The sequence below is a fragment of the Apteryx mantelli genome, chromosome 11, assembly GCF_036417845.1.
Source record: "Apteryx mantelli isolate bAptMan1 chromosome 11, bAptMan1.hap1, whole genome shotgun sequence".
In the NCBI taxonomy this organism is placed as follows: domain Eukaryota; kingdom Metazoa; phylum Chordata; class Aves; order Apterygiformes; family Apterygidae; genus Apteryx; species Apteryx mantelli.
Genome location: NC_089988.1, coordinates 27,067,782 through 27,082,458, shown reverse-complemented (window position 1 = coordinate 27,082,458; position 14,677 = coordinate 27,067,782).

Genomic DNA, 14,677 nt, shown 5'->3' with positions numbered 1-14,677 from the left:
CTAAGAGTTCGAGTAACGGGAGTGGATACCGCCCGGGAGGCTCGTGCCCGGGGAAAACGAGCCTGGCCATCTGAAAAAAGACGGGAAAAGAAAAGTCGTAGCTACGCAACTCTTCTGACCGGTGAGTCAGGCGCCCTTGTGAGGCGGCGGGCGGTATGGGAAACGCTGTATCAGTGGTAGAAAAGGCCACGTTGGAAAAATTGTTACAAGTGGCAGCACAAACAGAGCGCCAGGTGGAGCGCCAGGCGCTGGTGGACTTGCTGTGGTGGAGGAGGCGGCGCGGTTTGTTACGGGAGTCCAGCCAGGTCTTCAGCGAGGAAGCCTGGAAGGAGGTTGGGAAGGAACTGTGGGAATCCATCCAGAACAGAGAAAAAGAGGCCAGGCGTCTGGCCAAAACATATCGAGACGTGCGGCTCATGATCGAACAGCTGCACGGGGAGGCACAGGCGACCGCTGCCATACGGAGGGCACTGCAGGCGGAGCCCTCTGCGGCGGCACTTTCGCCGGGGAATGAGGACGAGGGAGCGGAGTGCGCGGTGCCCGTCTTTGATACACCATCCTCGGGGGGGCCCTCGGTGATAGATGAGCCCTCCCCGCCATGTGCGGCACCTCTCTCTAAGCTAGAGCGGGAGGCTTGGGGGACTGGCACAGGATATGAGGACTTGCCACTGTACAAGAAAGGGGACGTTGCTGACGCCTTTGCCGCCCCCCCTGAACCGTCCACTCCCCCCATGGAAGTGGATCCGGCCGCTGTGCCTTTACCTGAGGAGGAAAGCATTGATCTGACTGAATATTCAAAGAAAATGGAGGAACTGTTGGAGGAGATGAGGAGGTTGGATAGGGGGTCGAAAAAGGCGCATGTGAGGGAGGCGTATAAGAAGGCGCATCAGGCCATTGTGGACGGCCTGAAAGCGGTTGAGGAACGGTTCTCCGGGGATCCTGCCGGCGGATCCCAGGAGAACCAAGAGATCGCCCCCAGAGACTGGGTGATTACCAACGTACTCAAAGGGACGTGGTCCCTTGAGCAGGCGGAGCAGCATCTGCAAGCCTGGAAAAAAAAACCTTTAACACAAAAGGAGTATCGAACGATTTTGGACCGTTTACCGAGAGCACCGGAGAAAGCCCTGCCACCTAGGGACCCTGACTTTGACATGGCGAAAAGGTGGCGCGGGATCATTCAGAATGCTGAACTGGTTGGGGACATGCAGTTTTTCCCTATAGTAGCCCCGGTCGTGACCACGGGTCAGGGACAGACGAGGTGGGAGCCTCTGGATTGGCAAGTGGTAACAAAGCTGCAACAGTTGGTAATGCAGTACGGGATAAACAACCACCAAGTGCAAGCGCAGCTGAGAGCCCTGGTGAAATATCAAAACCTGGTGCCGAGCGACATCCGCGCCCTTGCTGAACTGATTCTGGGGCCCACCTCTTTGCTGGTGTTTTTGAATAAGTGGCAGGAACTGCAGAAATTGGTAAAAGAAAGCGGAGTTCAATCTACTCATACTATCACATTCCTAGAAGCGCTTTCTACTACGTATATGATGACTCCCTGTGACTGGAAAGCGTTAATGAAAATGGATTTGACTAACACTCAGTATGCTGTGTGGCTTTCGGACTTTCGAGACAAATGTCCCGTACAGACGGTTGATAACTTGAATAACGGACAAGGAGTAGGCTATAACCAATTGGCTGGAGAGGGGCTGCATGCGGATCCAGCAACCCAGACGGAATACAATAGAGAAACATATGAGAGGATTGCAAAGTTCGTTTTACAAGCCTTGCGTGGACTGACAGGTACAAACGCCGATTCAAGTTTGTCATTTGCGAAAGTATTACAGGGACCTACAGAACCGTACCCTGCATTTGTTGATTGGTTATATGCAGCAACTGAGCGACAGATTGAGAATGAGGAGGCTCGGGCACTGTTGCTGAGGCAGCTCGCTTTTGAGAATGCGAATGCTGACTGTGCGAGAGCCTTGCAGGCGATTAAGAACCGAGCAACTTGCACTATTGCAGAGATGGTGCGGGCTTGTCAAAATGCAGGCTCTAAACACCACAGCACCGAATCTCTTGCCGCTGCACTGGCGGCTCAGAGGTACGAGCAAGGGGGAACACAAAAAAAAAAAAAAAAAAAAGGATGTTCCCGTTGTGGGGCAGCACCGCGCTGGCGGGGGGGGGGGGGGGGGGGGCGCGACGCGGCGGCTGCCCCTCAGCGCCAGCACCAGCACCGAGCTGCTGCCCGGCCTCCCCGCCTCCCCCTCCCGCTCCTCCCCCCCCACGGTAGCGAGCGAGCGAGATGCCGGCCGCCAGGGCTCTGGCTAAGCACGAGCAGATCCTGGTGCTCGATCCACCCACCGACCTCAAATTCAAAGTAATGCTACAACCTTTTGACTATGACCCTCAGAGATAATGGCTCTAATTCTCTTCCTTCACTTCTTGTTGTAATTGCAGCCAGTCCAACTGCAATTAAACGATATTGTCATGCTTAATGACCTACTAAAAATATTAGGAGCCATTAATTGGCTCCGACCAGTGCTAGGACTTTCCATGGAACTGCTCCACCCCCTTTTTGAAAAGCTCAAAGGGGACACCTCCCTAACCTCCACTCGAACTTTGACACCTGAAGCGAGAGAGGCACTCCAGTTATGTGCCCGTGCTCTGGAGGAATGCCAGAGTTGGCGACATGACTTCTCGTTGCCTTTTATTTAGCTCTGATTGCCAACAGCTTCCAGCCTTTTGCAGTATTATTTCGATGGAATACAACAAGCACAGATCCCTTGCACATTTTGGAATGGATTTTTCTGTCACATACTCCACCGAAAACCTTATGGACTCTTACAGAAATGTATTCTAAGCTTATCATTAAGGGACAGGAGAGACTGCAAACCATGAATGGCTGTGACCCTGAAGTTATTTAAATCCCAGCCACTATAGACAACCTGAACTGGTTAATTTCAGAAGACTGGGGTTTTCAAATCGCCCTTGCTGATTTCACTGGGCAGCTTTCCATTCATTATCCTCGGCACAGGCTATGGGCAGAGGCTGGCAGCCTACCCCTAGTCGCTGTCGCCCTGTCCCGGTTCCTGGTTTAACTGTCTTCACCGATGCTTCGTGCAGATCTAAAAGGGCTGCTATCATGTGGCAGGACCCTGTCACGCAACAATGGAGAACAACCATACGTACACAGGAACGAGGGTCGGTACAGGTACTGGAGATGGTGGCCGTCCGTATGGCTTTTGAACTTTGTGCCAAGGAACCTGTAAATGTTGTTACTGATTCCTGTTATGCTGCAGGCCCTGTGCAAAGGTTAGAGGCTTCCTTTCTCCGTGAGGTCTCCAATCCATTGCTCTTTGCAGAACTTTATGCTCTTTGGACTCTTATTAATCACAGAAAGCATGACTTTTATGTTTTACATGTACGCTCACACACGGACCTGGCCGGACCCATCGCTGAGGGAAATCGACGCGCTGATGCTGCAGCCGTGCCAGCGGTGGTACTCAACCTTCTGGAACAAGCCAGACTGTCTCACTCCTTCTTTCATCAAAACGCCTGCTCGCTGAAGAGGCAGTTTCAGCTACCCATCCAGCAGGCCAGAGACATATTTTGTCTTGTTCAGACTGTCAGTAGTTCGCCCCAATGCCTTCAAAGGAGGGGGTGAACCCTAGAGGTTTAAAGGCTAATGAATTATGGCAAACAGACGTTACGTATATTTTAGAATTTGGACATCTCAAATATGTACACATCACATTCAACACCCATTCTCGAATTTTGTGGGCCACTGCCCACACTGGTGAAAAGGCAAGGGATGTGACTCATCATTGGCTTGCCTGCTTTGTGGTCTTGGGGGTGCCGACAACCATCAAAACGGACAACAGCCCAGCCTATTGCTCAGGCCGTGTACGTCAATTCCTCAATACATGGGGCATCTCTCATGTAACAGGCATACCCCACTCCCCAACCAGCCAAGCCATTGTTGAGCAGTCACACCGCAGCCTGAAAGACATGCTACAAAAACAAAAAAAAGGGGGAGACACTGCTCACCCCACAAGAATGACTACACAAAGCGTTATATGTCCTTAATTTTTTGAATTGTGATGAAACAGGTCATAATAATTTCGAACGTCAGCAAGCCACAGACATGAGATCAATACAAAAGCCCCCAGTTTTGGTCAAAGACTTGGTTTCCGGCCAATGGGTGGGACCAATGGAACTGATAACTTGGGGGAGGGGAAATGCTTGTGTTTCTACAGGAACTCGGTTACGATGGGTGCCGTCGCGACATGTATGACCTTATGTTGCCTCATCCTCGGAGCAACAAGCACGCCCATCGGACCAGGCACCTGGAAACGTGGCAACATCTGGGTGACTCTTGTGAATGTAACCAGTACGGACACCTTGTTTATCAATGACGATGCCATCAGACCCTTTCCACACTTGCTTGACCGGACTTCCTCTTGATATACAGCGCATGGGGTCTCTTTACAATGATACTGTGTTAACAAATTGTAGTGCGCCAGGTACACTTCCGCCCAAATGGTGGTGCGATGCAGAATGGAGACACAGGAGTGGGAAAATTTCTACGTGGTATAACAATATGCACAATGTACACAATTTTCCTGCCTTGCCACTGCAGCCACAAGAACTTGACTTATTGGGAATTACACAGGCAGCAGTCTGCTTTTATCTAAATTATACTGCAAGGGCACCTACCAAAGAGGGTGACGTTGATGTATCTCCCTCAGGCATTTATGCCAATACATCTGTATGGTGTAATCACACCACCTCAGGTCAAATAACACCTGGACCACAACCCATAGGGTTGGCTGCTAAGATATTCTTAATTTGTGGCCAGAGAGCCTGGAAAGGCGTACCAGGTAAAGCTGTGGGGGGACCATGTACCTTTGGACTTTTGACGATATTCCATCCTGAAAAATGGTCAATTGATGGAACGGTCCATCTTTGAGCAAAGCGATCCACCCACAGCTTTATGTCAGGTTGCGATAGTAATGTAGAATTTTGGAATCCAGCAGAACGTCTCTTGAGTAGTATTTTTGCAGGAATAGGGACTGCTCATGCTTTATCACAATTTAACAGATTAGGATGCTGGCTTGCAAAAGAAGCAAATGCTACTAGTACTGCTTTAAGCGCCCTATTAACAGATGTAGATTCAATTAGACACGCCGCCTTACAAAATCGGGCTGCAATTGATTTTCTGCTATTGGCCCAAGGCCATGGCTGTCAGGACTTTGAGGGAATGTGTTGTATGAACCTGAGTGATCATTCTGAGTCAGTACATACAAGCATTACAAAACTGAAGGAGTTAACAAAACAACTGCAAGAAGACGATGGTGAAAACTTGTGGGGACTGTTTGATTGGTTGCATATGCTTGCTATAGGGCCTTGGTTAAAACGCATACTGATTCTAGGACTTATTGTAATTTTTATGTTTGTTGCAATACTAATCTGTGTACCATGCTTGTTGAGCTGCGTGCGAAGGATGATTGACCAAAGTATGAGACAAGTCATGACCCTGCAGATCCATACAGCCTTAGCTCTTCAATTATTAAAAGAAGGGGGAGGTGTGGAGGGTCATGACAGGGTTAAACTGGTGGAAAGTTGCAGGTAGCAAGCAACAGGAGCCTCAGACAAACGTACCCAAGGACACCGGTGCAGCTGGGAATGATACATCCTGAGAAAGTACAGATAAACTAGCGGAAGCCAGTGGGAACCAAGGTTGAGGGCAAGACAGCTTTTCTAAACAAGTAGCAAGGTACAAGGCATGATCGCTGCATGTGTGATCGGTGTAATGATTGGCTACCTGTGACATAATCTGCATGATGATTGGCTTAGCAAAATGTATCTGTAAAACTGCTGAAGCAGCTAACCTTTTAGTATAAATATGCTTAGAAATAAACAATAAAGGTCTCAGGACACACAGCCTCCTGAGTCCATGCCATCATTCGCTACACCTCTGCACCCAAAGGACAGCATGTTTGGGGGAGCAGCTTGGAAACAAGTGGGGGTGCCATTGCCACCCCACAAATCCCTGCTGACACCAAGCATTTTCCTCTGAGCCATGGGGGGCAGTGATGGTGTGGTCACTTCTGAGTAATTAACTGATTGAATAGCAGCAGAGCGGTGGCTGGAAAGGTGCTTGTGAGGTCACTTCCAGGTGAGCAGTTGGTGGGGCAGCAGCAGGTCCACAGCTGGGACATGTGCTTTGGAGCTCACTTCTGCCTGAGCAGCTGATAGGTCAGCATTTGGCTCATGGCTGGGGAAGTTATAGTGAGGTAACTGCTTTATCAGGGGGTTGTAGGCCAATGACAGGCACGTGGCTGTGAAGGTGACTGTGAGGTCCTCTTCTTCTGAGTCCCTGATAGGCCAGCAGCAGGCAGATAGGCGTGGACATTGATTGGGAGGTCTCTTTTGCCAGACTACCTGACAGGCCGGCAATAGAAAATGGCTGGGGAAGTTACCTTGAGGAAACTTGTGACTCTGAAGCCCATAGGCCAGCAGCAGGCACATGCTGGGGTAATGCGCTTGTGAGGTCGCTATACCTGAGCAGCTGATAGAGCAGGAGAAGGCACATGGTTTGGATGTTGGTGGTGAGGTCACTTCTGGGTTTTCTGAGTGTGCCCAGAGGAGGGACTGACAGCTGCAAAGCTCTACAGCAATACAGAAATGCAACTAACAAATCAAGCAGAAGTAGATGATAATATTCCACATCATGTGACACAAATGTTATTCCACTCCATCACCATGAGTTTGTAGTGCTACATTTCAAATGAGGCTGATGTTCTCTGGTAAACGTAGACATGGAGTTTGACTTTGCACTTCTTACAACCTGCTACGCGTGGCCAGGGAGTCCAGCTTGATTTTTTAGGCTGCTAAATGAATCTAGCACTGGTGTGAGCAGTGAAGTTAGTAATCTCTGATTTCCAGTGTTCATGTGCTGTAGAAGTTCTGCCCCATCCAAACCCCAGGGACTGTGAGATTTTTCAAGGTCTGAACAGCATCTCTGTGCTCTGATTCTTTGACGTGGGAACTGAAGAGGACCTGGGCTGTGCCTGGCTGTTGAGAGGAAGTGCCTGCTGCAAGGCCTTGGAGGACTAGAAGCAACTGGATAGTCTGGAGAGTTGGTCTTGGTGTGTTTTGGGGCCCTTGCAGATCACCTGGCTGCTGTCATGTGTGGTCATGTGCCCTGTGTGTCCCTGCTGCAGATGCCCATGTTGGCTGGCAACCTTCTATGAGGTGTCGGGCAGTGGGTGTGGCATATCCCAGTGGTGGGGTGGCCTGTGGCGGGGACGGGGATCACTCCAGTGTCTTGGTGCTGCAGGCAGGAGGAGGTGTCTGGAGAGAGCAGTGCTGTGCATGGGGAGCCCTGCCAGGCTGGGGAGCTGGAAGCACTCAGAGGTGAGAATGTGCCTTGGCTCGCAGGGCCCAGGCTGCCCTGGTGGCATGAGCCAGGGGTGCCAGCAGCCTGCTGCCTTCTGTGCGCTGAAGTTCAGGCCTTGAGTTTCCTCAGCTCTTGCAGGCTCTGCAGGCAGGATCCAGGCTAAAGGACAGGGAGTGTTTCTGCTTGCTCTGAGATGAAAACCAAGTCTGCTTTTCCCCTGCTTTCATCTCATTTACTTTTCCTAGTCAGAGCTTTCCTCTGCAGCAGTGTTTGCTGAGGGAGGAGGAGGCTGTGGGGTTTGCTCGTGGCTGGCTGGCTATTAGTGTGCTGGCAGGTCTTTGGAGGAGTGAAGGCCTTCTGGTGAGGTGGTCTTTGGAGACTGGCAGGTATGTTCTTGGGAGATGAGCTAGAAAGGTCTGATGCCTTCCTGTGCACAATCTCCCTAGACAAGGAGTCCGTTTGAGTAGGCAAGGCAAGGCCAGAGTGCCCTGTAAGGGATGCACAGCCCAGGTCTCTCTTCCTTCTTGTTGCAGTTTTGACAAGTTCCTCCACTGTCCCGCTGTAGTGTGACCATCCTGTGATGCAGCAGGGAAATGACAGAGCAGCCCAGGTGTAGGCATGAGTGTGCTAAGTGTGGTGTCGTTAGGTGCTGCCACTGTTGACATGGGCAAAGCGCTATTTTTTGCCTGATCTTTAGGTGGGTATGAGGAGCCCCACTTAGCTCTAGATGCATTGCTGCGAGTAGCTAGTTAAGAGAGTGGTGGTAAGCACAGCCATCCTCCAAGGAGGCTCCTGGCTTTTTGGCAGGCATTGTAGACCCTGTGTGCTTGAAGCACATGACCCTTGGTGTTTTCTACCTGAGCACTTTTAGAGCTTCTGCTGCATTTTTGAGGGGAGATTCCTAGAGCTTTTGCATTGTGACCACTCTTTTTCTCCCACTCGTGCCCCCTGAGGCCCTCATGGCATAGTCTGCCTGCAGCCCTGAAAATTCCAGGTGCCAATGAGTGGAGTGTTGGGGGTCAATAGCTTCCTAAGGAAAGAGAGAGAAGTGGTCCTTTTTGCAGCCTGCCCCCTGGTGCTGGTTTAGAGGAGAGCTCCTTGTACCAAAAATGAGGACTAACAAGTTTTGCTCTGCCACACTCCAAGCTCCTTCAGTGGGTGACTTTGGTGGTGCTCTCGGACTCTCCCTGTGCCATGGCATGTGAGACCATGGAGGCCAAGTCTTCACTGGATTTTCTATGTGTCCCACGTACTGCTGAAGCCTGCTGGCTTGTCTCAACGCTTTGCCTGGGCAGTCCTTGCTGAGAGAGGGGAATGCAAATGCTTGAGAGCAGCAGAAGCCTTGGTCCATTTTCCTTGTTGGAAGCCTGCTTGTGTGGGACTGGTGCCCTGGCCCTGTGCATGCTGGTCAGGGTGTGTGTGTGCTGCCACATGGCCATTTGTGATCCCCCTGAGCAAGAAGCGAGAGAGGGGGAGTGGTGCCGAAAGTATTCAGACTCCTCCATTCAACTGCCAAAAGGGAGACCTCATTAGGGAGGCTGGTTGGGTGAGTGCCTTGAGGGCATGTGAGGCAAAAGTGAGAGGCAAGAGCTGGCCTGCTGAGCCCCTGGGAGAGCACTTGCTCTCTGCTTCCTGGAGGTAGAAAGTGAGCCTGAGCAGGGCTGTGCGTGGCTTTTGAGAGGAAGTGCCTGTTGCAAGGCCTTGGAGAACTAGAAGGGATTGGAAGGTCTGGAGAGATGGTCTCAGTTTGTTTTGGGGCCCCTGGGGGTTCCCTGGGTGCTGCCTTGTCAGGTCCTGTCCCCTGTGTGTCCCCGAAGCACAGCTGCATGTTGGCTGGCAACCCTCTATGAAGTGCGGGACAGGGGTGCAGCGTGTCACAGTGGTGGGGTAGGCTGAGATGGGGACAGACGATGGCCCCAGTATCTTGGAGCTGCACACAGGAAGAGCTGTCTGGAGAGAGCAGCGCTGTGCATGGGGAGTGCTGCCAGGATGGAGAGATTGGGAGCACTGTGAGGTGAGGATGTGCCTTGGCTTGCAGGGCCCAGGCTGCCCTGGTGGCATGAGCCAGGGATGCTGGCAGCCTGCTGCCTTCGCTGAGGTTCAGGCCTTGCGTTTCCTCAGCTCTTGCCAGGATCCACAGCCAGATATCCCACATAGACTGTGAAATAGAAACATGCAGCTTAGCGTATTTGGAGCATAGGAGGTCGTCTTTCAGAAAGGGTTCCTTGCTGGAGATTCTTGAAGTTAACACTTCTGGGATGTGCTCAACCACAAGTTTTGCTAGGCTAGACGTGTAGCAGTTGTCCTTTTCTCCTATTAGCAAAGTCTAATGGGGGATACCACTCGTATACGTAGTTGGTGCAGACAGTCTTGTCTTCTCATGTGCTTCAGTAAAGCTGTGAAGCTGATCGGGCTGCTTTCCTCTATCAGTTGTGAGAGCTCGACACCTCATGGTGCGACTTGCTGTGTGCAAAGAGCAAGGAGTGGCAAGAAAGATTGTGGGCCGGGATTGGTTTGAGGGCACTGGACTTGTTGAAGACACAAAAACATCCTTTTTAATAGCGTAGGCCTTATTCTAGAAGAAATCTTTGGAAACTGACAATAAAAATGAAACAAGAAAGAAATTAAATAAATTATCTAAAGCAAAAAAAATTATTTTGTTACACTTTTCAACATTTGAAACTTCTTTGTGTTCTTACTGCCTTTTTATGTTTGGTTCTTTTTTGATACACTGGTCTTTTGGGGAGGTATTTTTTTTTTTGAAAGGGAAAGTAAATTTCAGAGCTAGGGTGGGATGCAGTGACAAGGTCATGGATGGCTGGTGACATTGCAGGTGCCCTGGTCCCCTCTGCACAGCGTCCCTCTGCAGCTCCAAGGAGCTCTGGTCTCCCACAGGTCCCCTGCGAGAGCTGCCAGGCCCAGGCAGGTCCCTCAGAGACACCGGGGCCTCTCCAAGTGCCCCTGGGTGCTTGTGGTTGGACCCCTGAGCTCTGCCTGGAAAGGTGAAGAATTGTTTTCAACATTTCAAAAATAGGAGCACACTTTCACCAGCTCAAACAATTGGCTGATTTTAGTGTCAATGTTTTCCTATGATGAGAGAGTGGAAAACTTCAGGAAGGGTATTAATCTGGGGAGAAGAAATATCGATCTGCCCTTGACCTTGTGTTTCCCCTGGTCTGTCTGTTAGGCTGTGGATGTAGTCTCAGTGATCTCTCACATATTTGCACATGTCCTGATTAAATTGGTCATTTCTAAAGGCATCCTTGCATCAGACTCTCTGGGCATAGGCATTTTCCATAGTTTCCCAGGTTTCCTCCTCCCCTTGCTCTTTAACTATTCAGATAATGCTGAACTCTCCAGTGGTTGCTCTGAGCTGCTGGGAGTCTGAAGCTTGCCTCATCTTTCAGCAGTCTCCTTGTCTCTTTAGCCACCTCCTTTGTTGCTTTTTGGTCTATCCTTTCCTATCTATCTGTTGAAAACATTTCAAGGAAGGTTGTGTCTTGTGGGCAGTGGACCTCACTGGAGGCAGCTTGGACTTGACATACAGTTGAGGATTGTCTTGTATCTTTTATTAAACTATTCCAAATTTTATTTTTGTTTGTTTGCTCTTAAGGCAAACCCTTCTGTGTCTGTCTGCAGCTAGTTCTCTAAGGAAAGCAGGTGGGAATTGGTGCACATGAGCTGTACCATTCAGCTACAGCCTTGAGTGGCAAAAGGTTCGATTTTCAAAAGAGTGATGTGAAGTCTCCAGTGACTGATGAGGGAAATGGCAGGGCTGGGGAGCTGGGGAGGAAGGTTCGCCATACATGTCTCCTATCAAAAATACTGCTTTGCCTACATGTCCAGAATTCATTAGGAGTCACTGTGGATCAGCATGAATTGGGGAATGTGGGTGTGACTTATTCTGAAAACTGAAGAATCAAGAAAGCTTAAGAAGCAGACATCTTTCTTTTTCAGGTGCTCATTGAAATCTTTCTCTTCTAAATACACTCCTGCAAACTTTCCAATTAACCACACAAGAATTGAAGAGCTGAAGAAAATTATAGCAAGAGGCATGGCTCCCTAGGGTTTTTTTTTGCATTTTAATGACTCCTCGAATGTATTTGGTGCTAGGCCCATGAACCTCAGATGCTGAGAAGAGGCTGAAGCGACCTCTCAAGAAGCAAATCCCAAGTTTCTTGGAAAGATAATGAGTCCCACCGAGGGCCATAATCAAGAAAGGCTCCCCAGGGGCTGATTAGAGCCGAAAGTTGGAGGCCCTGATTGCAGGTAGGCAAAGGCAATGTGAGGGTGGCTGTGATGCCAAGTCAACCTTGATGTGTGTTATCGAGTAGAGTGACCAGGCCCTGACAGCCAGTCCCTGGGTAGGGTGATGCTTTCCATCATGCATTGCTCAGGGCTCTTCTTGTGGGCAGTGTGTGGGTAGGGTGCACAACGCTAAGTGCAGGACCATGATACGGCACCTGCTGGACTCCCAAGGGACAAGGAGGCAGCAAGGCCACAGTGCTTTAAGGAACGGTGTCTTCTTGTGGGCCTCGGTGGCAGAGACACCAGCCATAGCCAAAAGGACAAAGACCTAGCTGTGCTGGGAGCTTTCAGCCTTGGCAGTGCCCTCAGCCATCTCCACCACAGGCTGTCCTATGCTTTCCCACGCCTGTGCCTCTTTCCCTGCACACTGTACACACCCAAGCTGCTTCCCCACCTTGCTCTCACCCCGCGATCTCCCTGCCTCTCCTGATGTCTTCCAGTCCTCACTTGCTTTTCCTTGAAACACAAAGCCAGGGGCTGATCACAGACTCCCTCTGGGTGACCTGTAGCACCAGAGCACTGCCTTACAAGTGACATTCTTTTGACCTGAAGTGCAGTCTGAACCTCTCAAGATGCAGTTTGTGGCTCTTTCCCCTTCCCATGCTGTTTCCCGATACTAAGAAAAGCTCCATCATCTCTGAAACCACCCTTCCAGCAGTCACAGGCTCCTATTCTACTGTTCTTTGCCTCCACTTCAGCAGGCTAAAGAAAACCAGGTCCCTCAACCTCTCCTCATGAATGTGTTTATTTCGACTTAGGCACAGGACTTGACACTTCTCTTGTAAATCTTCCTGAGGTATCTGTTTTCCGAATCAAAAAAAAAAAAAAAAAAAAAAAACCCAAAAAACGAAAACCCAACCAACTCAAAAACAAAGCAAACCACACCAGCGCCAATGAGTTCAGGATGAGCAGGGGTGGGGTGGGCTGTATGGGACAGGATCAGGGTGGTAAAAGGGACAGAGTTAGAAGACATGGAAAAAAAAAACCCAAGGAAATTAAAAGTGAAGTCAAGGATTGATCATGTCTGTCTTGGGGCTTCCTGCCAAGAAGCCCTGCATCTGAATAATTCTGACTGGAGGAGGACAAGAAAGCTTGCCTGCTTCCACTGTCACAGGGCACCTGCGTGCTTTCGCTGACATCAACAAGCGAAGATGGAGAGTGGGTAGAATCATGGACACCTTCAAGGTGGAAGGGACCTCAGGAGGTCTCTAGGCCAATCTGCTTCCTCACAGCAGGGTCAGCTCTGGGGTCAAACCAGGGTTGCTCTGGACTTCATCGAGTCTGCTCTTGGCAACCTTCAAGGTAGGAGACTGCACAGCCTCTCTGGGCAACCACTTCCAATGCTTCACCATTCCTGTAGTGGAAAAGCTTTTCCTTATCTCCTGCATGAACGTCTCTCCTTCCAACTTATGTCCATTGTCTCTTGTCCTACCACCATGCACCCTGGTGAAGAGCCTGGCTCCACCTCCTTGTAGCCATTGGAAGGCTGCTATGAGATCCCTCCAAAGCCATCTCTTCTCCAAGTTCAAGCAGACCCATTTCCTCACAGAGCAAGTGCTCCAGCTCCCCGACTACTGTGAGGGCCCTCGGCCAGACTCGCTCCCAGTTATCAACCTCTTTCTTGTTCTGGGAACCCAAACCTGGATGCAGTGTTCTAGATGGTGTCTAATGAATACTGACTAGAAGGCGATCACCATTTCCCTTGACCTCCTGCCTGTGCTCCTGCTCATACAGCCCATGATGCTTCTGGCCTTCTTTGCTGCCAGGGAACGCTGCTGCCTCATGTTTTGCCTCCTGTCCCCCAGCACCCTCACGTCCTTTTCCACAGAGCTGCTCCCCAGTCACTCAGGCCCCAGCCTGTGACACAGTGGGGTGTTGGTTTATCGCAGGTGCAGGACCTGTCATTTGTCCTTGTAGAATTCCATGAGGTTCCTGACAGCCCATTCCTCCTGCCTCTCTAGCTCCCTCTGAATGGCAGCCCTCAAGCATAGGACTGACCACCCCACACACACTCACACCCACCTCCAGTTAGGTGTCATCTACAAGGAGGATGATTGTTGCATCCTCAGTGTAACTAATAAAGTTGATAAACAGGACAAGTTCCTGGAGAGACCCTGCGGTCCTCCACTTCTCCCTCGCTTCCAGGAAGAGTACTACCCATTCATCACTGCCCTGTCAGCCTCCGATCATACAAGCAGCTTTTTACCCATACGGTTGTCTGCTCATCTAGACTGTAATGTTCTGGTGTGCATACAAGAATACTGTGGGAGACAGTGTCAAACACCTTGCTAAAGTCTAGGTAAAGGACATTTACTCTTCTCCATCTGCAAATACAATTTATTTAATGATAGAGGTCAACCGGGTTGGTTAGGCAGAATTTCCCCTGGGTAAATCCATGTTAAATGTTCCCAGGCACTTTCTTCTCCTTCATGTGCCCAGAAATGTGATCTGAGAGGATTCATTCCATGACTCTCTCCTCACCAAAGGGAGGCTGAACTGCCTGCAGCTCCCCAGGTTGCCTTTGTGGCCTTTTTGGAAGATGGATGTAACAATTGCCTCTCTGCAGTCATTGGGACTTCATCCCATCTCCACAACCTTTCAAAGATGATAGTGAGTGGCCTTGCAGGGACAGCAGTCAGCTCTCACAGCATCCTCGGCTGCAGCCCATCCAACCTCACTGACTTGTACAGTTTGAGTTCTCACAAGTAATCCCTCACAACCCTCATCCACTGGTGGCTGCTTTTCTCCTCTGGAGTCCTGACTCAAGGCACAACAGCCCGGAAGACCTTGCTTGTGGAAATGAAGTGGACAAGGGGTTGAGCTACTCTGGCCTATCTGCATCTGCCGCTATAAGATTCCCTGTCCCATTTAGCAGTGAGGCCACATTTTCCTTTCTATTCTTTGATTCTTACGGAAGCAGTAGCAGCTTATCTTTATGCGCTTGTCATCCCCTGCAAGTGTCAGTGCTAGGGGAGC